The following is a 14,535-nucleotide window of genomic DNA, read 5'->3' on the forward strand; positions in this document are numbered from 1 at the left end:
GTCCAAGCAGCAGGGAACCCTGGGAGGCCAGTTCCCTCCATCTGGATGGTCCCCCAACACCACTTGGGGAACCCTCGTGTGGTCATTTCCATCAAAAGAGGGATGACCCCTGTGGGACTGGGCCAGCTGAGCCCGCATCTCTCATCCCTGCTCATGGATTTGGTTGTGTCTAGGGATTTAATAAACTCCTTTCTCTTCCATTATCACTTTTCAGCCTGCAATGAATGTTTGTGCTGAGGACTCAAACCAACTGCGTCAGTGTTAACTGCTGGTTCCAGGACACTCTTTCCCAGGAGGATGAGGTACATGTAAACAATAAAGAATGTCTCTCATTGCTTCAGGAAATTTCTGAAAACCAATTATCCAGGTAAGTGGTCTGCTCAAGAGAGCACACAGTTCTCACCTAGGTAAATTGCTCACTTATCTAATGAATATTTATTGATCAAGACTTGATTCAAGACCTTCCCTTCTCTCTGTCCACCAGGCTGTGCTATGATATCACAGATAGGCCGCAATTCTAATAGGTTCCTTCCTTGTAAGACCTGCCTTTAACTGCTCACGTGCATATCCTGAAACCTCATAAAACCTTCCATTGCCCTGTGCCTTCTGAGACACTAAAATGACTCCATCCTAGGGCTGGTCTCCTTTGATACTAATAGACTTGGTGCTACTTAGATACCAGGATTTCTGAGGTCTTTGGGGAGCTGGCATTTGATCATCAAAGCGACCAGCTCAGTTTATTCTGGGATAAGCTGAGCCTAGAGGTGGGCAGGAAATTGCTCCCATCTCTCGGGAACATAAGGGCAGGGACAGGACTGGAAACTTCCATTCCACATGGAAGGCGCCCTCCTGCTCAGTGTGATGGGGCAGGAGAGAGGGCAGGGCCTTGTGAGCCAGGTTGAGGGGGCAGGTTTCTGTCTCACTCCGCATCTGTCTGTGTCACTGTGTGCAGTGCTGCTGTCCTACGCCTGACAGTATTAGCCTCATCCAGAACCTGGGTCCTGCTGATGGTCAGAATGGCCGTGTTCCCAGAGTTGGAGCCAGAGACTTGCTCAGGGATCCCTGAGGGCCACTTGCTATCTTCATAGATGACCAGCACAGGGGACTGGCCTGGCTTCTGCTGATATCAGTGAGCATATTTATCCTCCAATTTATCTCCAGAGCAGGTGATGCTGGCTGGCTGTCCTGGGGACACTGACACTGAGGGTGGCTGAGTCAGCTCATAGGAGGCCATGGAACCTACAGGAGAGAAAAGGGGAGAGAAAAGGCTTGAAACTGAGGAGCCCCGAACTCCAAGAAAATCTTCCCACGTGCCTGGCCTGGACACAGCTCCAGGGATGAAAGAGCGCTTAGGGCAGTGTGAGCACAGGTGCGCAGTGTGGGGGGATTTCAGCCCCCCAGCCCATCCACCCGCAGCAGGTTCTTGAGCATCCTGCCCACCACAGGCAGGGCCCTGCTGAGCTCAGAGTCAGAGCCAGGCTGGACCCAGAACCCTGAGACTGGACCAGTGGCTGGGACCCGAGGGGCAGCACCTGTGCAGTGAGCGAGGAGGCCAAGGAGGAGAGCGGTCCAGGCCATGACTGAGGCACCTCCGATGCTGCTTCCTGAGGCCCAGGCTGGGCAGATTCTTCCAGGCCTCTCTTGTCCCCTTGCTGGAGAGAGTGGCCTGTGTTGCAAATCAGCAGTCAGGGGTTGCTGCGGGAGGAGCTGTGTGGTTTCCAGAGAAGAGCTCAGCACCAAGGGACACAGAGAGGGGCGGGGGGCACCCTGAAGGCCCACCCTCAGCACACAGAATTCTCATTCTCCTTCTGGTCCCAACATCTGGGTTGACATCACCACTGTAGGCTGTGTTCTGGCCTCACTCCTGAGCTGATCTGGCCATGCAGAGCTCTGACAGGAATTCTGTGTGCGTTTTCCAGGTTGTATGATGTGCTGCCCCTGTGGCCATTCCTTGTCCTGCATGGAGATGGCCAGGGACTTACTTACAATGGTGACTGAGGGATTACTCTGAGACCTAAGGTCCTTCCTCTGTTAGATACTGGCTCAGGGTAACTTGGGCAATTTAGGACTCCAGGGGTGTCCTGTCCTTAAATATTTTGTGGCAAAGTCCACATGTCAGGTATAGCTCTAGCTCCCCCTCTGAAGGGCACTTTTCAATCCAATGCAGTGACCCTCGTGACCCCACTCTACAGGTGACACCATAAGGCTTGCACATGTGCAGGGACCTGCCATTGCTTCTGAGAGGTCCTTCCCACAATCAAACTTCACCCTTGTCACGTGCACATGGAGTGTTGAAAGACCCAGGAGATGCTGTAAGTTCCTGGCCTTGGCTGTGAGCTTCTGGGGTAGGGCACAGGTGCTGTGCCTCAGTATCCCCAGTGTGTGGTCAGGGTCAGGTACAGCTTAGATGCTGAAAGGAGTCTTCGATGTGTAGCAGAATGAGGAGGCTCTCAGAGCAAACAGGAGGGAGATGAAACACATATGCGCATAAGGTAGGATGGCGTTTGTGGCGCCGACAGCGTTTGAGCACAGAAGAGTGGGCCAGTGTGTGGGGGGAAGCAAAGTGGTGCACCTGTCTCAAATATGCAACATCGGCCAGAGACAGAGCTGAGGAACACAAAGCCTGGAGAATTTGTACCTCAGTGTTGAGGACAATGCTGTAGAAAATGACAACTTTCTTTCTAGTCTGAGGTTGTGGTCACTGACCCTCCCTGCATGTCCGCATCTCCTTGTCACCCAGGTCCACCCCATCTCCAGGTGGCTTTGCCAGGTGACTCTGTTCTGTCCCCTGGTGGCTGCTCCACACTGGCTGCTGGAGGCTCAAGGGCCTCCTGAGTCTAGGTGTATAATCAGATCTGCTGTGGAATCAGGTCTGGGAACTGCCGGTGCCAATGGAGGAAGATTTTCTCTTCTCTCTGTGACCCATACCTGCCTCAATACCAGGTGCGAGGGGTGCAGGTTACCCATGACAATATGAACATGACTATTTGGAAGAGGAGGAGGAAGGTCCACCTGAGGCTGCCTGCACATTTCTCTGGATGGTGGGTGGTTATGGGGGTAATACCAGGGCTTGGCACAGAAGGTGGGGATCACAGGACTCAGGGACTAGCTCTTACTGGTGCCTGCTCTGGATGCAGGGCCAGTGTATAGTGGTGACTCCTGCACCAAAGTCAGAGATAGAACATCCACCCAACAAATGTTTATCCAGACCCACTGTAGTCTGGGACACATTGCATGCGGGAATTCAGCAGGGACAAGACACGGCCTTCTTGAAGTGAGTTGTTCATTGTGCTGGTTTGGCCGTGCAGGATAACTGGGTTTGCAGACCCAGCAGACAGTCCCTGTCACCTTCCACCTGAGCATTGTCTTTTATATTCACTGAAAAGACCAGTGCCTGTGATTCCCAGGTCCTGCTCAGCTGGTCTGGCCATGCAGAGCTCTGAGGGAAATTCTGTGTGCATTTTCCAGAGAATCTGATGTCCTGCCCATGTGGTTGGTCATTCCTTGTCCTGCCCAGAGGTGGCCAGGGAGTCACATGGCCACTGTGGAATTATCCTCAGGTTCTTCTGCTGTTGGATCCTGGCTCAGGAGTGATGTGGGTAATCTAGGACTCCAGGGGTGTCCTGTCCTTACATAGTTGTTACAGAGTCCAGATGATAGATATAGTTTTAGTTCCCCCTCTAGAGAGTACCTTTCGAGCCAATGCAGTGGCCCTAGTGACCCCACTCCACAGGTGACACCATGGGGCTTACAGATGTGCAGGGACCTGCCATTGCCTGTGAGTGGTGGTTCCCAGAAAAAACATCACCCTTGTCATGTGCACACAGAGTGTTGAAAGATCCAGCAGATGCTGTGCGTTCTGGCCTTGGCTGTGAGCTCTTGGCATAGGGCACAGGTGCTGTGCCTCGGTATCCCCAGTGTGTGGTCAGGGTCAGGTGCAGCTTGGATGCTGAAAGAAGTGTTTGCTGTGTAGCAGAATAGAAAGGCTCTCAGAGCATACGGGAGGGATATGAAATGCACGTGACCACAAGGGAGGACGGCATTTGTGGCAGTGACAACGTTTCAGCCCAGAAGAGTGGGCCAGTGTGTGGGAGGAAGCAAAGTGTCTGCATCTGTGTCACACGTGCAACATCGGCCAGAGACGTAGCTGAGAAATACAAAGCCTGGAGAATTTGTACCTCAGTGTTAAGGACGATGCTGTAGAAAATGACACCTTTCTTTCCAGGTCTTAGGTGTTGGTCGCTGACTCTCCCTGCATGTCAGCATCCCCTTGTCACCCAGCTCCACCCCATCCCGACGTGACTCTGTTCTGCCTCTCCTGGGTCCACGTATAGAATCAGAACCTGCTGCTCAGGTCCTTGATTCCCTCATTCTCCCCTCGGGACTGCCAGCCCCAGGGGAGAAATTCCTCTTCTCTGTGTGGCCCCTGCCTGCCTCAGTACCAGGTGCAAGGGGTGCAGATTGCTCATGACAGTAGAAACATGACTATTTGGAAGAAGAGGAGGCAGGTATACTTGAGGCTGCCTGCACACGTCTCTGTGATTTTGGGGGTAATACCAGGGCTTGGGACTGAAGATGCGGGTCACAGGACTTAGGGACTGGCTCTTACTGGTGCCCGCTGTGGATGCAGGGCCATTGTGCAGTGGTGGCTGCTGCACTAATGTCACGCTTAGAGACAAAAGAACAGGAACCCAACAATTGTTTATCCAGACCCACTCTGGTCTGGGACATGGTTCATGCTGGGAATTCGGCAGGAAGAAGACACTGCCTTCTTGAAGTGAGTTGCTCATCACGTGGGTTCGGCTGTTCAGTAAACACTGGGTTTACAGACCCAACAGACAGTACTTGCCACCTTCCACCTGAGCACTGTCTTTTATATTCACTGAAAACACCGGTGCCTGTGATTCCCAGGTCCTTTTCAGCCAGAATTGACCATGTGGCTCAGGCCTGCTCAATGGAATGTGAGAGTCAATGGGTGAGGTGTTTCTTAGGAAAGTTTTGTAAAGAAAAGAAACCCATTGGATTCATGAGGCCCTTTTCCTCTTGGCTATAGGTGTGATAGCTGGAGCTGGAGCAGCTAGGTCTTCCATCAGCAAGGATGAAAACATCACCAACGTAACAGGGATGGTGGAATAGAGAATGAGAAAGACCCGGTATTTTCATGTAATTGGCGGGTATTGTTGCAGGGAGAAGTACGCCCTTAGCTATTTGTGCCTCAGTTTTTCATATATGTGCCTTTGTGGTATAAACACATTCCTGATCAAGTAGAAAACTAATGAACACAAGTCAATCAATTAATAAAATAATGACAGGCAAACAATCCTACAGTTGTAAACACTATGTAGACAACGAAAAGGAATTAGGCAGAAAATGACAGGCTGTCTGTATTATAATAAGAGCCTGGAGACACCTAAATTGCCAGGTGTCTCTGGAACTGCTATCAGGACTGACAGAAGAAACGAGTCCCGGAAGCTGTGGGGGGAATGACAGAGTCGGGCTCCTGTGGGAAGGCTCTGGTGTGTGTGAGGATCCCAGAGTACTCGGCAAACCTGAAAGGGGTCCCAGATTCAAGTCAGTTTAAGCTCTTTTAGCCATTTTAATAAATGAGTAATTTGGGGCAGGAGTCATGTGTAGTTATGTGTGATGAGGGGAAATTTCCAGGTAATTAGACAGGTTCTTTGGTGGTTGCTTAGCACATAAAGAAAATTCTAAGACAATGCTGCTAGGACAGGGACAGGGGAGGCCCTGGTGGGTTAAGCCCAGCCTGCTGATCCCTCCCTAGTTCACTTGGGGCTGAAGATCCTCAGGGGAGTGGTTCCTGGTTCCTCCAGTCTACCCGGTGCCCACCATGCAGCTCTGTGGGGACCCACATTGCTGCCTGTGCCTCTAGTCCTCGGTCAGCTGTCTGGGATTCCATGTGGGTGAGCAGCACTGCTTTCCTTGAAATTCTACAGATCTAGGACCTGGGAGCACAGAATCTGCGAAGTGCACTTGACAGAGAAGGAAAGGAGCTGAGAGGGAAAGTGATAATCACATGGTCATTTGAGGAGGAGAGAAAAGGGAGGACCACAGAGGCCCTGGACCTGTAACAATAACATCTCTTGGGTCCAGCCTGCTAGGGGAGGGAAAATCCTCAGCCCAAATTGTCAGAGTCCCTAAGGAGAGCCCTTCTCCCAGTCAGCTCTTTCAGCTGCCTGTAGGGGGCGCGCCTGCCACACTCTGGGTTGAAAGGGAGGGGAAAGACCCACACTCTGGGTTGAAAGGGAGGGTCACCAATGCAGGAGCCAAGCTCTCTAGAGACATTTTCCATCCTCTGAAACTGCCCGCTGGTCTCTGCAGAGGCTTAGATTTCAAGTGGCAAGATGTTAGGGTTTGAAATGAATATTTTGTGGAAACCACGATAAAAATAAAAATCTGGCACAAATTTTCTGTTGTTTGGACTGCAGAAGAAACAGGCAGAGTCAGTTGAAATGAAGGTCACGGTCATCGCTCAGAGGGCGGCTGAGAATGACATCAGGTTAAGGCTGAGGTTTCTGGCCCATGTCTCTATCTGTTCGTGTTACTGTGAGTCACTGCCAGCTGCTCCCACTGCCATAGCTTGCAGCACAGTAATAGTCGGCCTCATCCCCAGCCTCGACCCCGCTGATGGTCAGGGTGGCCGTGTTCCCCGAGTTGGAGCCAGAGAATCGCTCAGGGATCCCTGAGGGCCGGTTGCTATCTTTATAGATGACCAGTACAGGGGCCTGGCCTGGCTTCTGCTGGTACCAGTAAGCATATACATTCCCCAATTTATCTCCAGAGCAGGTGATGCTGGCTGTCTGTCTTGGGGACACCGACACTGAGGGTGGCTGAGTCAGCTCATAGGAGGCCACAGAGCCTGCAAGAAGAGAAAAGACAGGTGGGCTTGAGAACGAAAAGCCAAGTTCTAAGACATTTCCTTACCTTTTGTACCTGGAATCAAGTCCAGATACTCTGTGGGCCCACAGTTCACTCCATCCCATTGATCTCAGACCCCATGGTTCATGTGCATATAAGGATGAGGACTTTGAACAAATGGGAAAATGGAAGACAGAATTCCCCAGAGCTCTGCATGGCCAGGCCAGCTCAGGAGTAAGGAGAGGATGTCCCAGTCTACAGGGAAATTCTGCTTGCATTCCCCCTTGCTCATGGCAGGTGCAGACTATCAGGCATACCCAAGCCAGTGAGGATAGTGTGTGAGGGGGTGGATTTCAGCCCCAGCAGCCCCTCGCCCTGCAGCAGGACAGGCAGGACCCTCCTGAGCTCAGAGTTAGGGCCAGGCTGGACCCAGAACCCTGGGGCTGGGTAGGTGGCAGGGACCCTAGGAGCAGCACCTGTACAGTGAGCAAGGAGGCTGAGGAGGAGAGGCGTCCAGGCCATGGCTGACATGTCCCAGATGCTGCTTCTGAAGCCAAGCTGGGCAGGTTCCTCTCAGGCCTCTCTTATCCCCTTGCTGGAGAGAGCAGCCCATTATGCAAATCAGCAGAGTCAGGGGCTGCTGCTGGAGGAGCTTTGTGGTTTCCAGGAGGGCTCAGCACCAAGGAACACAGAGAGGTTGGGGTGGCTCAGTAAGACCCACCCTCAGCCCATGGGATTCTCTTTCTCTTGCTGGCCCCATAGTCTGGGCTGACATCTCCGCTGTAGGCTATGGTGTCCTGGCCTCACTTCTGAGCTGGCCTGGCCATGCAGAGCTCTGAGGGGAATTCTGTGTGCGTTTTCCAGGGTATCTGATGTCATGCCCCTGTGGTCATGCCTTATCTTGCCTGGAGGTGGCCAGAAAGTCAAATAGCAACTGAAGGATTGTCCTGGGACCTCAGGTCCTCTCTCTGTTGGCACCTGGCTCAGGAGTAGTGTGGGTATTTAAGGACTCCAGGAAAGTGCTGTCCTTAAATGTTTTGTGGCAGAGTCTAGATGTTAGGTGTAGTTCTAGCTTCCCTTCTGGAGGGCACTTTTGAATGCAATGGAGTGACCCTGCCACCCCACCCTACAGGTGACACCATGCGGCAGGCACATGTGCAGGGACCTGCCATCGCTTCTGAGTGGTGGTTTGCAGGAGAAACTTCACCCGTGGCATGTGCACATGGAGTGCTGCGAGATCCAGCAGATGCTGTAAGTTTCTGGCCTTGGCTGTGAGTTCTCGGGGCGGGGACAGGTGCTGTACAGCTTCGGTGCTGAAAGAAATCTTTGCCGTCTAGCAGCATGAGGGGGCTCTGAGAGGAAATAGGAGGGAGGTGAAAGACACAAAACGAAAGGTGGGCTCCATGGCAGTGACAGCATTTAGCACAGAAGAGTGGCCCAATGCGTGTGGGGGGGTGGCAAAGTATCTACACCTGTGTCATGTATGCAACATTGACAAGAGATGAAGCTGAGAAACACAAGGTTTGGAGAATTTGTACCTTATTGGAAAAAATGCTATCTTTCCTTCTGTGTGTCAGCTGATGGTCACTGACCCTCCCTGCCTGTCAGCATCTCCTTGTCACGCAGGCCTACCCCAACCCCAGGTGGCTTTGCCAGGTGACTCTCTGCCTCACCCTTGTGGCTGCTCCGCATTGGCAGCTGGAGGCTCAGGGGCCTCCTTGGTCCAGGTGTGGATTCAGAACCAGCTGCTCAGGCCCCCAATTCCCTGATCTGTGGACTGCTGACCCCAGGGGAGGAATTCCCCTTCGCTGTGTCACCCTTGACTGTCTGAAGACCAGGTACAAGGGTCTCACCTTACCCATGATAATATAAACATGACTGTTTAACCGAGGAGGAGGCAGGTCCACCTGTGGTTGCCTGCACATGTCTCTGGGTGATGGGTGATTATGGAGGAAATACAAGGCTTGGGATGGAAGATGTGAGTCACAGGACTTAGGGATTGGCTTTTACTGGTGCCAGCTGTGGATGAAGGGCCAACGTGCTGTGGTGGCTGCTGCATCAATGTCAGAGACAAAACAGCATGAACCACAACAAATGTTTATCCAGACCCACTCTGGTCTGGGGTACGTTGCATGCTGGGAACTCAGCAGGAACAAGACACACCATTCTTGAAGTGAGTTGTTCATCATGTTGGCTCCACCGTACAGTAAACACAGGGTTTACAGACCCAGCAGATAGTCCCTGCCACCTTCCACCTCAGCATTGTCCTGTATATTCACTGAAAACACCGGTGCCTGTGATTGCCAGGTCCTTTGTAGCTGGAATTGACCTTGTGGCCAAGGACTGGTCAAATGGGTTGTGAGATTCAGTGGGTAGGGTGGTTCTTAGGAAGTTTTTGTTGTGAAGGGGAGGAACACAACAGATTTGTGTGGCCCTTTTCCTCTTGAATACAGGTGTGATAGCTGGAGCTGCAGCAGCCACCCTGAGGTCTTACAACAGCAAGGATGACAAGAAAGCCGACATTATAGGGATAGTGGAATAGAAAGAGACCCCAGTGTGTTCACGGTAGTGATGCGTGTTATTGCAGAAGGAAATATGCCTCTAGCTGTTTGTGCCCATTTTTCATGTGTGTGTTCTTGTGGTTTAAAAGCATTTTTGACAATTAGGAAAATAACACAAATTACTTTCTTAACACAATTAAGAAAATAACAGTAGGCAAAGAACTCTAGAGTTGTAAATGTTTTGCTGATAATTAAAAAGTTTTAGGCAGAAAATGACAAGCAGGCCATATTAGAATACGAGCTTGGGGATACTTTCACTGGGAGGTGTCTCTGAAGCTGCTGTCAGGTTTGAAAGTAGGAGTGAGTTCCCGGAGCTGTGTGGGAAACGGTGGAGTCACGGCCCTGTGGGAAGTGTCTGGTGCGTGTGAGGATCTGAAAGGGCAGTGGCAAATCTCAAAGAGGTTCCAGATTCAAGCCAGTGTAGGCTCACTGTGCTATTTTAACAAATGAGCAATTTGGGGGCGAGTCATATGTAGTCAGGTGTGGTGACAGGAAATTTCCAGGTAATTAATCAAGTTCTTTGGAGAATGCCTAGCACATATAGGGGCCTCCTGGATGATGCTGCTGGGCCAGAAACAGAGGCAGCTCAGGTGGATTCAGGCCAGCCCGTTGACCCCTTCTTAGTTCACCTGGGGCTGAAGACACTCTGGGGAGTGGTTCCTGGTTCCTCCCCTCCACCCAGTGCCCACCATGCAGCTCTGTGGGGACCTGCGCTGCTGCCTGTGCCTCTGGCCCTAAGCCAGCTGTCTGGGTTTCCATGTGGGTGACCAGCATTTCTTTCTCTGAAATTTATTTAGGACCAGGGAGCATGCAATCTGCAAAATGCACTTGACAGAGAAGGGAAGAGGCTGAGAGGGGGTGTGACAATCCCAAGGTCACTTGGGAAGGAGAGAGAAAAGGATCACGGAGGCCCTGGACTTGTAACGATAACATCTGGGTGTCTTGGGACCAGCCTGCCAGGGGAGGGCATGGGAAAATCCTCAGCCCGAATACTCAGGGTCCCTCCCTATGGAGACAGCATCTCCCTGTGGGCTCTTCCAGCTGCCTGTAGGGGTCGCGCCTGCCACACTCTGGGTTGAAAGGGATAGGAAAGCCTGTTGGTCCCCGGTGCAGGAACCAAGCTCTCTAGAGATATTTTCCACATCCTGAACTGACAGGTTGGTCTCTGCAGAGGTTTGGATTTCACGTGGCTAGATGTTTGGGTTTGAAATGAATTCTTTGTGAAAACCATGATACAAATGGAAATTTGACAGGAGTCTCCTGTTGTTTGGGTTGCAGAAGAAATAGGTAGCCTCACTTGAAATGAAAGTCATGGTCATTGCTCAGGGAGCAGCCTGAGAGTGACAGCCAGGTTGGGAGAGAGGTTTCTGTCTCATGTCTTCATCTGTCTGTGTCACTGGGAGTCACTGCGAGCTGCTCCCACCGCCATGGTCTGCAGCACAGTAATAGTCAGCCTCATCCCCAGTCTCAACCCCGCTGATGGTCAATGTGGCCGTGCTCTCCAAATTGGAGCCAGAGAATCACTCAGTGATCCTTGAGGGCTAGTGGCTATCACTGTAGATGACAAGCTCAGCGGCCTGGCCTGGCTTCTGCTAATACCAGAAAGTATATTTATTCCCCAGTTTATCTCCATAGCAGGTGATCCTGGCTGTCTGTCCCAGGGACACTGACATTGAGGGCGGCTGAGTCAGCTCATAGGAGGCCACAGAAGCTACAAGAAGAGAAAATGGAAGAGAAAAGGCTTGAAACTGAGGAGCTGACCTCCAAGAAAATTTCCCACGTGCCTGGCCTGGACACAGCTCCAGGATGACAGAGCCCTTAGGGCAGTGTGAGCGCAGGAGAGCACAGTGTGGGGGGATTTCAGCCTCACCAGCTCCTCCCTCTGCAGCAGGGTCATGAACATCCTGCCCACCACAGGCAGGGCCCTGCTGAGCTCAGAGTCAGGGCCAGGCTGGACCCAGAGCCCCGGGGCTTGGCGGCTGGCTGGGACCCTGGAGGCAGCACCTGTGCAGTGAGCAAGGAGGCCAAGGAGGAGAGGGATCCAGGCCATGGCTGAGGCACCCTTGATGCTGCTTCCTGAGGCCCAGGCTGGGCAGGTTCCTCCAAGACCTCTCTTATCCCGTTACTGGAGAGAGCAACCCATGATTTAAATCAGCAGCGTTGGGGGCTACTGCTGGAAGAGCCTTGTAGTTTCCAGAGAAGGGCTCAACCCCAAGGGACACAGAGACAGGAGGGGTGGGCCCTGCAGACCCAGTCCCAGTGCAGAGAATTCTTCTCCTACTGATCCCATCATCTGGGCTGATGTCTCCACTGTAGACTGTGGGGTTCTGGCCTCACTCCTGAGCTGCCCTGGTCATGCAAAGCTCTGAGGGGAATTCTGTGTGCATCTTCCAGGCAATCAAATGTCCTGCCCATGTGGCCATTCCTTGTCCTGTCTGGAGGTGGCCAGGGAGTGACAGTGGCAACTGTGGGATTATTTTGGGACTTCAGGTCCTTTCTCTGTTGGATCCTGGCTCAGGAGTGATGTGGATAATTTAGGAATCCAGGGATGGGCTGTCCTTTCCTTAAACATTTTGTGGCAGTGTCCAGATTTAGGTGTAGTTGGAGCTCCCCCTCTGGAGGGCACTTTTCAGCCCAGTGCAGTGATCCTCGTGATATCCCACTCTGCAGGTGACACGGTGAGGCTTGCACATGCGCAGGGACCTGTTGTTGCTTCTGAGTGGTGGTTCCCAGAATTAGTGTCACCCTTCTCATGTTCACATGGAGTGTTGAAAGATCTAGCAGATGCTGTAAGTTCCTGGCCTTGGCTGTGAGTTCCTGAAGCAGGGTACAGGTGCTGTGCCTCAGTACTCCCAGTGTGTGGTCAGGGTCAGGTACAGCTTCCGTGCTCAAAGAAATCTTCGCTGTCTGGCAGAATGAGGAGGCTCTCGGAGCAAACAGGAGGGAGATGGAACAAATGTGCCCACAGGGAGGATGGCATTTGTGGCAGTGACAGCATTTTATTACAGAAGAGTGGGCCAGCGTGTGGCGGGGAAGCAGTGTCTGGATCTGTGTCAAATACGCAACATCGGCCAGAGACGAAACTGAGAAACACGTGGAGAATTTGTACCTCAGTGTTAAGGACAGTGCTGTAGATGAACGCCGCCTTCCTTTCTAGGTCTCAGGTGGTGCTCACTGACTCTCCCTGAGCATCAGCTTCCCCCTGTCACCCAGGTTCATCCCATCTCCAGGTAGCTTTGCCAGGTGACTCTGCATCCCCTGGTGGCCACTGTACACTGGCTACTGGAGACTCGGGGGCCTCCTGGGTCCAGGTGTAGAACCAGAACCTGCTGATCAGGTCCCTGACTCCCTGATCTGTGGACTACTGGCCACAGGGGCGGCATTCCTCTTTTCTGCGTGACCCAAGCCTGCCTCAACACCAGGTGCAAGGGGTGGGGTGCAGGTTACCCATGAGAATATGAATATGAGAATTTGGAGGAGAATACAGGTCAACCTGAGGCTGCCTGCACATGACTCTGAGTTGTGGGTGGCCATGGGGGTGATACTAGGGCTCGGCACAGGGGAGTGGGCTCGCAGAATTCAAGGACCGCCTCTTTTTGCTGCCGGCTTTAGGTACAGAGCCAACAGTCAGTGGTGGCTGCTGTTCCAATGTAAGAGACAGAAAAACATGCACCCAACAAATGTTTATCGCCACCCACTCTGGTCTGGGTCACGTTCCATGCTGGGAATTCAGCAGGAATGGGACACAGCCTTCTTGAACTGAGTTGCTCATCATGTTGGTTCCACCATTCAGTAAACACTGGGTTTGCAGACCAAGCAGATAGTCCCGACCACCTTCAACCCGAGCATTGTCTTCTGTATTCACTGAAAAGACAGACCTGTGATCCCCAGGTCCTTCTCTTTTTCTTTTCTTTTTCTTTTATATTTATTTATGTATTTATTTAATTTATTTTATTTTGAGACGGAGTTTTGCTCTTGTTGCCCAGGCTGGAGTGCAATGGCATAATCTTGGCTCATGCAACCTCTGCCTCCCAGGTTCAAGTGATTCTCCCGCCTCAGCCTCCTGAGTAGCTGGGATTACAGGCATGTGCCCCCATGCCCAGCTAATTTTTGTATTTTTAGTAGAAATGGGGTTTCTCCATGTTGGTCAGGCTGGTCACGATCTCCCGACCTCAGGTGACCTGCCCGCCTCTGCCTCCCAAAGTGCTGGGAATAATTATAGGCGTGAGCCACCACGCCTGGCCAATTCCCAGGTGCTTCTCAATGGAGACTGCCCGTGTGGCTCAGGCCTGGTCAGTGGGATGGGAGGTCAGTGGGTGAGGTTCTTCTCAGGGAAGTTTTGCTCTTGTGAAGGAAAGAAACCCACTGGATTCATGAGGCACTTTTCCTCTTGAATATGGGAGTGATAGCTGGAGCCGCAGCAGCCACCCTGAGGTCTTACATCAGCAAGGATAGAAACAAAGCCAACATCATATGGATGGTGGAACAGAAAGTGAGAAAGAGCCTGGCGTCTTCATGAAAGTGGTGGGTATTATTGCAGGGAGAAATATGCCCTTAGCTGTTTGTGCATCTGATTTTCATATGTGTGCTCTTGTGGTTAAAAAGTATTGCTGGGCCGGGCGCGGTGGCTCAAGCCTGTAATCCCAGCACTTTGGGAGGCCGAGACAGGCGGATCACGAGGTCAGGAGATCGAGACCATGCTGGCTAACACGGTGAAACCCCGTCTCTACTAAAAAATACAAAAAATTAGCCGGGTGAGGTGGCGGGCGCCTGTAGTCCCAGCTACTCGGGAGGCTGAGGCAGGAGAATGGCGTGAACCCAGGAGGCGGAGCTTGCAGTGAGCTGAGATGCGGCCACTGCACTCCAGCCTGGGTGACAGAGCGAGACTCCGTCTCAAAAAAATAAAAATAAAAATAAAAATAAAAAAATAAAATAAAATAAAATAAAAAAGTATTGCTGACCCGTTAGGAAAATAATTAACACAAGTCAGTCAATTAATAAAATAATGACAGGAAAGAACCTTACAGTTAGAAACATTATGCAGAAAATTTAAAAGATTTGGCCAGAAAATGACAGGCAGGACATATTATAATAAGAG

At 51.8% G+C, this 14,535-nt stretch overlaps 1 long non-coding RNA gene and 1 gene segment (V, D, J or C); both read right to left on the minus strand.

Moving 5' to 3' along the window:
* LOC112633745 overlaps positions 1 to 14,535 on the minus strand; it is a 674,114-nt gene that overhangs the window by 26,792 nt on the left and 632,787 nt on the right.
* LOC112633761 lies at positions 711 to 11,524 on the minus strand. Of its 2 annotated transcripts, none has more exons than XR_003121579.1 (2): positions 11,442 to 11,524; positions 711 to 1,239 (listed from the first exon to the last, which is right to left on the minus strand). It is a non-coding gene; the product is annotated as an uncharacterized LOC112633761 (long non-coding RNA). The 2 variants fall into 2 exon arrangements; XR_003121580.1 differs by lacking the exon at positions 11,442 to 11,524 and adding an exon at positions 1,533 to 1,630.

The sequence above is a fragment of the Theropithecus gelada genome, chromosome 10, assembly GCF_003255815.1.
Source record: "Theropithecus gelada isolate Dixy chromosome 10, Tgel_1.0, whole genome shotgun sequence".
NCBI classification, from domain to species: domain Eukaryota; kingdom Metazoa; phylum Chordata; class Mammalia; order Primates; family Cercopithecidae; genus Theropithecus; species Theropithecus gelada.